Source organism: Solanum pennellii, chromosome 3 (assembly GCF_001406875.1).
Source record: "Solanum pennellii chromosome 3, SPENNV200".
Lineage (NCBI taxonomy): Eukaryota > Viridiplantae > Streptophyta > Magnoliopsida > Solanales > Solanaceae > Solanum > Solanum pennellii.
In genome coordinates, this window is record NC_028639.1 from 57,039,895 (window position 1) to 57,050,140 (window position 10,246).

The window sequence follows — 10,246 nt, forward strand, 5'->3', positions numbered from 1 at the left end:
TATATATATATATATATATATATATATATATATAAAGTAATCAAGTAATACAATTTTGATCACCGGAATACAATTTGTAGTTTGAAAGAAAAAAATTAATTTTAATTTGAATGGTAAAGTGAGCACATAAAATGTAAAAAATATTGTTATACAATTAAAATGAAAACATAACAAAGAAAAGTTGATCTAATAGAATGAAAAAGGAGTTTTTTTTTGAAATTGTTAATGATGAGAATTTTAAGTAATATGTTTTTCTCTAAAAACTATTATCTCACTTTTTCATCATACTACTTTTTTGTATTTTATATATTATTATACAATATTCTAAATAAAAACTAGAATAGTAGAAATACGAATAAAATACATATTGAAATAAATACAAAATACAAAATTTTTGAAGAAACAAATAAATACACATGAAAAAAATATATGAATACAAATATGTTTCTTAAATAACTATAAATTCATTTGACATACCTATTGGAATGACTAATAAAAAAAAAGATTAAGATTATGGAGAAAAAAAAAAGAACAAAGTTTGAGTTTTATTTGATAATGTAACTTATGAGAAAATTAAGTTATCTTTACCTTTTTTTGAAATATTCTCTCCCTTGATTTTCTCACTTTTCTTATTAAATAATTGTATTCTTTAAATAAAAACAAATAATAAAAACATAAATAAGATACATAACAAATTAAAATTTTGACATTTTTACCAAATATTAAAAGTGTTGGTAATAACCCCTCTGAAATGTTAAAATATTGACATTTTAAAAATTTTTCCTAAAAATAAAACTAAAATTCTGGCGAACTAATTTTAGATTTAATAAAAACATAAGAAAATAAAATAGTTACGCTACAACAAAAAGTAATAAAAAATAAATAAATTCTGACATACACTAAATTATTCATTAAAATATAAATTAATAGACAATATGTTCTTATAACAAATTTTTTTAAAAAAATAAAAACAAAACTTATATCTAAAATACAACTCTATCTTTTGTATCATTTTTACAATAAAAATTACGATATAAAATTAAATGTCAAAATTATCATATATACAAATATGTAGCACAAATGTTTATACATTTATACATAATATATTTACACAATATTTATATATTAGAGGAGTTCATCTTCCTCAACGAGATGATTTTGCCATCTCAAACCTCTTCTAAATAGTTTCAATTTTTAGATATGATCTCGTCTACATACTTTTGAGTAGTTTGATATTCAATCGAAACAATTTACATTTGCGACTTATCGAATTTTAATAAGTGTAATATGTAAAGGCTAAAGGTCTTGGTGGTATTTCGAGGAGGTATGATGGAAACAAAATGAATAAGGACTCTCAGTGTCACGATCCAAATTACGGGATCGTGCATGCACCTATTCTAATCTAATTAGACAGGCAAATATTACCAACTTTCCTCATTTAAAAAACAAATATGCTAAATAAAACTATTTGCAACCCAAATAAGAAAATTTCTTTCGGACCTTTACAAAATATTCAACAACTCCTAAGGATCTAGACTAGATAGGTACAAGAGCTTATAATAGAGTACACACATAATATAAATATATACACATGAGAGAGATACTACTTTCACCTGAATAAAAAGGCGGGTAGAAGTTGATGCTGAATAATCACTATCTACGCTTCAAACCTTGAAACAAACCTACACCAACCAAAAGTGTAGCAAAAGTAGTATCAGTACAACATGGTCAACCTGAATTAATTTTACGTAAAGGTATCACAAAATTAAAAGATACAACAAACACAAACTTATATATCACCTTTTTAAAGGTGAAATATTGACTCATTAGACTAGTTTCATTTTTTATGTTAAACAAAATAACAATACTATCTGGATGGCCCAAAGGACCAGCCCAAGATCTAAAAGAAAACAACAAAACATATCCAAGGTTTAAATAAGAAAGAAGTATCTTATTATTGTCGGGTCTTCCTCTTCTACTTTGAGATGTAAGATTTGTTACGACCCGAGGGTATATCCTAGAAGTTATGGTATTCTCAAATCTTAACACGGCGTCGTCGACCTCTCGGAGGTCTAAGACAAGCCTCTTAGTGTACTTTCATTGCACACTCATAATAAAAATAGCAGAAAATTTAAATCTTTTCATGTCACATTGTATGCTAGAACATTACTACATATATATATAAAATATAATAATACATAGTTAGACTCTAATGTCTCTTTGCCATCTTAAGACACAACTCAATAGACTAGAATAGGGACACGACCCTTAACACCATAAAATAATATCTAAGCTATTACATAATTGAATAGGAACTTGACATAGGGAAATCCTTGAATCATAAGGATCCCTCTTCTTAAACTTGGGAGATCTATCCAAGCTCTTCACCTAGGAGACATCCTCTAGCCATCACCATCTACACTTCGTGTAAAAAAAAGATGAAGAAGAATGGTATTAGTATAAGAATGCACTAAGTATGACAACCATGCGAAAACATGCATTTAAAGAGGACATTTCGTTTGAAATCATGCATTATGTCTTTTTAGTAAACTTCATGAACATAGGCACATATAAGCTCAATATAGTTCACATACATAATATAGAGATAGATACTATTCATAATAGCACATAAAGCCATTTATCATACTTATAAGCACATTTAATACACATCATATATTACCTCTCTTTTATTTACTTCTTCTCTTAAGTATCCCTCAAGTGTACCTAGTGCAATGTATCACCTTGAGGTCACCTTACAATAGTCTTTCATAATATGCTTCACAAACACAACCACGTATATTCACAATTCATAAGCACATCAAAGACATCAACTTCACATAAGGACCATCACCTAAGGCAACTCCTAAGTCATACTAGTGCAATGTGTAGGTTGCTACTTCCACCAAGTGTACCTAAGAAGTCACTCTAGACTTGGCATAACATATTCAACAAGTCACAACATATTTAACAAGTCATAACATATTCACTTACAACTAGACATAAGGCCACATACTTCATGTAGACACGTAATTTTTGACAGAATTTAAGTTTATACCCTTTTTAGAACTTACATATTTTTTATTAAAATTTTGACTTTTATCTTATTTTATTAAGTTTATTTTTAAAAGATATGAATACTACAAAAATAGAATCATACTTTAAGGTACATTTTTATTTATTCATTTAAAGTTTTAATAATAAATTAGTGATTTTAATTTTCATATATTTTTAATCTAGCTATTTAATTTTTCTTAATTAATATTATTATTATTTTTGTTTAGTAAAAAAAAAAACTAACCCATTCACCCACTACCCCAACCCACCTACACTACTCCCCACTAACCCCATTTCACTCCCACACTACACTACTACATAACAAAAAGAAAGAAGAAAAAATTTGGGGGAAGAAAAAAAAAAGAGAAAAATCAAAAGAGAAGAAAAATTTTCAGGAATCAAAAAAGAGAAAAAAGTCAGCAAAAGAGAGGAGAAAAAAAACAAAAAAAAAAAAGAGAAAACTTTTCACCTTTTTTTCCCTAAGGAACGGACGCACAAAAAAAAAACTAAAAAATAGTGGAATTCGAGGCTTCAAGTTCGTGGTCGTTATCGAGGTATTTTCTTTGTGAATTAATTTTCACAAAAGGTAACACTTAATCTTTATTAAATTATTTGGTTTCAGAATCATGTAATATATGATTCCAATGATATAAAGTGTTTTAAATTTATGCATGTTTATTTTTTATATTATGATATGAAATAGATTGAGATTTTGTATTATTAAATTTAAAGTAAAATTTATATAACATGTATTTATTCTTGCATGCTTTAAAGTTTCCTTTTATCTTGTTCTTTATTAAAATTCGAATTTTAATATTCTACAGTATGCAATTAGTAATAATTTGATGAAATTTAGTTCTTATTTGTTGACTTACTTTTTCACTTTGTATATTTAATAAACTGTATTTATTTATTTTTAAAAGAGCAAAGAATAAAAATAAAAATAAAATAAATCAACCCTACACTATCTTTACATTTCTTTTAATGCGAAACTTTTTTTTTTTTATAAAATCAATGAATTGATCATGTTGAAAGAATTAAAAATAAAAATTTATATAAAAGGAAAAGACGTACAAAAAATTATAAAACATAAAAAGTAAAAAAAAAAAGGAGAAAATATAAAAGAAAAATAAGGTAAAGTATAAGAAGAAAGAGAAATAAAATTAAAAAAAAAATTAGAAAAACAATGTTAAAGTGACCCAAAACGTGCAAAATAAATAAATAAGTAAATTGTTTTTTATTAGTAGGTTCTTTTCATTTTAATGACTAAAATAAGAAAAAGTAAAAAATTTATATGAAAAGGTGTATTTTTTTATTTTAATTTATTTTTATCTTATGTTCTTATTAATATATTGTTCATTTTCTTTTAGAAAAATAAAATCAAGATAATATATAATTTAGGCTTATGATAATAATAATAAAATATTATGATCCAAAAAACATTAAACTACTTTTAGTCTTTAAATACAAAAAAAATAAACAATTTGTAGTGAGGTTGGAAAGAGCTGCTACCAATAAATCACACAGGAATAAAAATAAGATAATTTTTACAAAGTAATTTAAAATAAAACAAGGAAAGCGGGACATAAGTAAATTGTTAGGATAATAAACACAATATATTCAAAATTAAGTCAAGTCATATAAAAGTCAATAAAGCGACCGTGCTAGAACCACGGGATCGAGGGTGCCTAATACCTTCCATTCGGTCAACAGAATTCCTTATTCGATTTTTGATTTCGCAGACCATAAAATAACGAGTCAACTTCCTTTTGATTAGGGATGTAAATAAGGTGACTTGAAACACCAAAACTCAATTTCAAGTGGCGACTCTGAAATAAAATAATCCCTTTTCAAAATGTTACTTTAATTGGAAAAACTATTTTCCTTCAAGATATTCGTTTTGGGGAAAAATAGGGGTGTGACACTTCATATCATCATATAATGACTCTTTCCTTTACTACAACCTTAGTCATAAATCACTTAGTTCATATAATAGGTAAACCTCCCTCATAAATCCTTCATAAGCTTATTTATGCAATGTACACATGGAGTCCCATACCCCCACATATACTAAGTAAACCCATTTAAAAGCAATAAGTATAATTCACATGCATAGTCATAATTCATATCTTAACTTAACAAGGTCACTTAACATGCATTCATACAAGCCATACATAACATAAGTCTTTACTTCATAAGGGTCTCCAATCCTATCCTTTCTTGAAATCCTCTAGTGCAATGTATAGGTAGGGTCCATATTCCTCCGATACCAAGTACACTTCTCAAGGAGTTTAGATTAGAGTTCATATTCTTATCTTAGTTAATTATTAACCTTCGGGATACATAGAGGAGACATCCTCTAGCCATCACCACCTACACTTGGTGTAAAAAAAAGCTGAAGAAGAATGATATTAGTACAAAAATGCACTAAGTATGACAACCATGTGAAAACATGCATTTTAAAGAGGACATTAGAGCTTAACTATGTATTATTATATTATATTATATTATATTATATATATATATATATATATATATATATATATGTAGTAATGTTCTAGCATACGATGTGCTATGAAAAGTTTTAAATTTTCTGCTATTTTTATTATGAGTATGCAATAAAGGTACGCTAAGAGGCTTGTCTTATACCTTCGAGAGGTCGATGACGCTTTGTTAAGATTCGAGAATACCATAACTTTTAGGGTATACCCTTGGATCGTACAAACTTGGTATCAGAGCATAAGGTTTTAGGATTTGTCTTTAGGTTTCAATGTCTCATGTTGCTACGTCTAGTAGAGTCTCATTTCATTGGTGGTGAGTCGCGACACATCAAATGATACGGGAGGCTATAGGACGATAGAGTTTCTCTTCTTCACTATTCTCATATCATGCCATAGAACTTAACTCTATATGATCTCTCCCTTATTTACCTTGTCTGGTGGTCTTTAAGATGTGATTGCTTGGATTGGGATGATGTCTCAATGCTTTAGGGAGAAAAGGTTAGTTTTCAATGTTTACCTTGGTTTTATAGTTTGGTGAGTATATGTGAAGGCGAATTTTAGTACATGTTGATATGATGCCCTTTATGGTTGTAGGTGATTTATGTGGAAGGAGATGTTATATTGAGATGTTGTGATATGATATGGTTATAGCTTGTTAGTAGTTGTTATGGTTAAGTGGAGTTCCCCATAGAATGATAGAATGCCTTATGATTATGTAGGATGGTAGCATGATGTTATGGTGTAGGCTTGAAAGGTCTTGGAGAATGTGGTGAATAGTGAAAAAGATGAATGTTACCTTGGTATATGTGAAATGATTTATAATTTTCCTTTTGTGGATTGAAATATTTTGTATAGGCTTGCTCCTAATGAGGGGAGATAGTGTGTTAAGCCTTGTAAGGTGGTTATGAAGTATGCTAGTTAATGGTAGAAACCTTATGACGATTAAGATAGTTAATAATTCCCTCTATGAACCTATTTTAAGAGTGCTAAAAGGGGAATAGGTAGTTTTACTCCATGAGTGGGAAGTTTAATTACCCTAAGGTGACTTAGGGGTATATATGGTATACACCCCTTAGCTCTTGAAGAGAAGGAGAGAATTGAGGTTGACCTATTTTGAAGTGGTTAATTGTCTTTTAAGCTTGAATTTAAATATGGTCAATTGTGGGAGTGCTTAGATTGTACCTAGGCATGGTTGGATGGAAAGTTCCACATTAAATGATGAGCCTTGAAGGTTGGTCCTGACTTGCCATGACTTTTGTGTTTATGGGTATGATGTGATTATGTTACCCCAAGCGGGGGATAATGTGCATAGACGGTAAGATTTTTAGGGCCCTTGTTGTCCCTATGTTGAGTTCCCTTGAACTTATTTAGGATCAAAATCACTTTGTAGTGATGGTAAGAAGGGTGTTCATACACTTAGATCCCAAGAGTGGGATGATGTGCTTAGTTAATAAGGTTGGTAAGCTAAGATTCCCCTAAAGTTGAGATAAGTTGCTCATAAGTGGGTTGATCCTAAGTGGGGGAGGATGATTTGAGTAGTAAGGTTTTAAATATCCCTTTCTTTTCCTTATATTCTTACTCAAGCTTGAAACCAAAGAGTTCTTAAGTAGCTTGTTCATGATAGGAGTCTTGCATAAAAGGATAAGTTGCATGTCCTCCATATGTTATGCATGTCTTAAATGACACTATGTTGTGCATATTATAAAAGGTTATTATTGCATGAAAAAGGAAGTTTTTTTTTAAATTTGCATGTCACTCAAGTTGTTGTGCATTTTTATATGATAAATGTGCAATTTGATTTCATGAGATATCTTAAGGAGCATGCTTGATGTCACTTATAATTTGTGGTTTTGGCCCCACAATGAGAAGTTGAGTCTCCATTAAATGAGATAAGATGAGTCTCTTTGAAAAAGGTGTGACTTTAGAGATTTGGGAAGTGTTATTATAGGATATCTTTTGAGAAGTGATGGTTGGTCTAGCCTATGTTTAATTGTGTGTCTATAAATTGGGATAATATCCCTTATGATGCATGCTTATGAATCTAGTGATGTGCTAGAAATTGAAATCTGTAATTTTTCTTCCTAATATGGTGATATACTTTGTATGACCTACTATGTCGATTTCATAAGGAAGGAAGTATAAGCACAATGTTGTTTGGAATAAAGAAACCCTTCTTAATATGAATTAACCTCTATGCATTGCTTTTATGTGAACTCTATGATGCCATGTGTATATGTTATGACTAGGAGAAGGTAGTTCCTCATTAAACAAAGCTAAGCATGGTAATGTCATATATGGCCTTGATGGTACTATGTCTAAATGAAGTGTTAAAATTTTCATGAGTTGAAGTATGGATTATGCCTAAGTGTGCAATTGGAATCCATAGTATGTTTGAACTTGTGATGAAATAATGAACATGCCTAAAGTTGGAGCAGGTAGTTCCTCCAAATGGCAATGAATATGAAGAAGTAAGCATGCATGGAATGAATTATAGAAGTAGTCCATTCTTGATTATGTTGCTTTGAATGCATGCTAGAATTAAGTTGGTGTTCCTTGTATGCTGGTGCATTGACCTTTATGTGATAACATGTTGAAGTGTTGTGAGATTCTATGGAAGTCATGGAGTCCTTGATAGTGTTTAAAGTGTTTTAGTGTCATTCGAGGATGAATGTTGTTCTAAGTGGGGGAGTATTGACACGCCCTCAAAATGAACTAAGGTAGCTAGAGCCTCTCATGATATTAAAAAGTTTAATAACATGTTAATAAAGTGTTTTATAGTATGCGTATTTGATTTGAAGTCATTTGGAGGTCAAACATCCAATACAAACTTGGTCTTTAGACGTGCTAGTGAGTCCTTGTATGTTTGCCTTGTTTTTATGTGTTGTTTGGAGTTGAGAAGCAGTGTAGTTGACCTAGTACCTTAATAGACATGTTTAGGGTCAAATCGTCCGGGTATAACTCACCGAGGACCACCCGAAGGGTCCCCAAGGATGACCCAAACCTTGGACAAGAGGCTGGACAAGGCAGCGTGAAAGAGCAAGAATGAGACGTTTCCCTCGCGACGCACGCCTAGCACGCACCTCACTGCCTCAAATTTTATTTCGGGCAGAATGGGACGGCTGCTCCGCGATGTGCATCCCACTCCCAGATCCGATTCCGTCGTTTTTAAGTCAATTTTGACATGTATAAGAGCCCCAATTTGTGTGGGGGTGTTTTGGTAACTTGGGGGGACGTTTTATTAACTGATTTTAGGTCCTTTTAAAACCATTTCACAAGACAAAACCCTAACACCCATTAAGATATCAAATCCCAAAGTTCTCTTCTCTTCCAAAACCCCCAAAACCTCTATTAAAGACCAAGCTCAAGAACAAGCTATGAAGTTGGATTCTTGGAGCTTCCTTCTCTGATTTTCATGAGTTTTTTAATATATAAGGTATGGTGATCCTTCATCCATAGATAACCATTCATCTACGGAGTCCTTTCAAAGGTTTTCTAAACATGAATTCTATGTCAAAAATCCTATATTTCAATCTAGCCATGGGTTCATTCTCAACTTGATTTCAAAAGCATTCTAATGATGAATATATGTTTATCTACTGGTTCATTCTCAACTTGATTTCAAAAGCATTCTAATGATGAATATATGTTTATCTACTGATTTTATGATGAATTTCTATCCAATTTTATGAAGAACCCATGATCCTCCTAATTTCTCAAATTATCCTATAATGTGGGTCTTGTGATATTGACTTGATGTTTATAGAATTGTTATTAGATTGTATTGAATTGCTTATTGCTATTACTTTTTATATCAATTGAATACGAATTGTGGAGGAATGATCAAAGATGATCATTATCTTGGAGATTTGGTAAGTTGACTTATTTTCTCTAATTAGCTTAGAATGTATTTTGAATTGTGTTGATTGATTTGGTCCACCTATGGTGGCGGTGTTAACATTCTTTTACTTGTTTTTGTGTTATGATCATGGACTTTAAGGAATTAGATTCAATATGAATTGATATGATGATTTCTATGTTAGGAAGTTGAAGGATTTAGCTTTGATTCTAATATCATGTCTAAGTGAATTGATGTTATGTGATGTTATGTGTATAGTCTTCTACACTACTTGTTTAATCTAGGTGTGGAGATGATATTATATGTATTCGTTTCGGATCATGTTAGGCTTAGTTATGGTCTATGTGGCTAATGATAATGAATGTCCTTGTAGCACGACCCCTACCCATATAAACCCTATATGAATGTGTGTTCAAAGTACGTTAGGAGCCTTATATTCTAGTGTTGAATATGTACTTGCCTCCTATGATGTAATGTGAGTGTGTGTAGTCTATAGTCCTCAATACTCTATATGTTTGTATGACTTGAGACTTGAAGAATGTTGTATATGTGTTGTGGTCTTTAGAGGGCGGCTTCCTCAATACTCTATTGTCACGACCCAAAACCGAGCCGCGACTGGCACCCACACTTACCCTCCTATGTGAGCGAACCAACCAATCTAAACCTTAACATTTCAATTTAATATCAACAGAAAGTAATGCGGAAGACTTAAACTCATTAATAAAAACCAATTCAATAACTTCTAAAATTCAACATCTATTATTCCCCAAAATCTGGAAGTCATCACCACAAGAACATCTATGATCAAATTACTAAACTAAGAGTATTCTAAGAA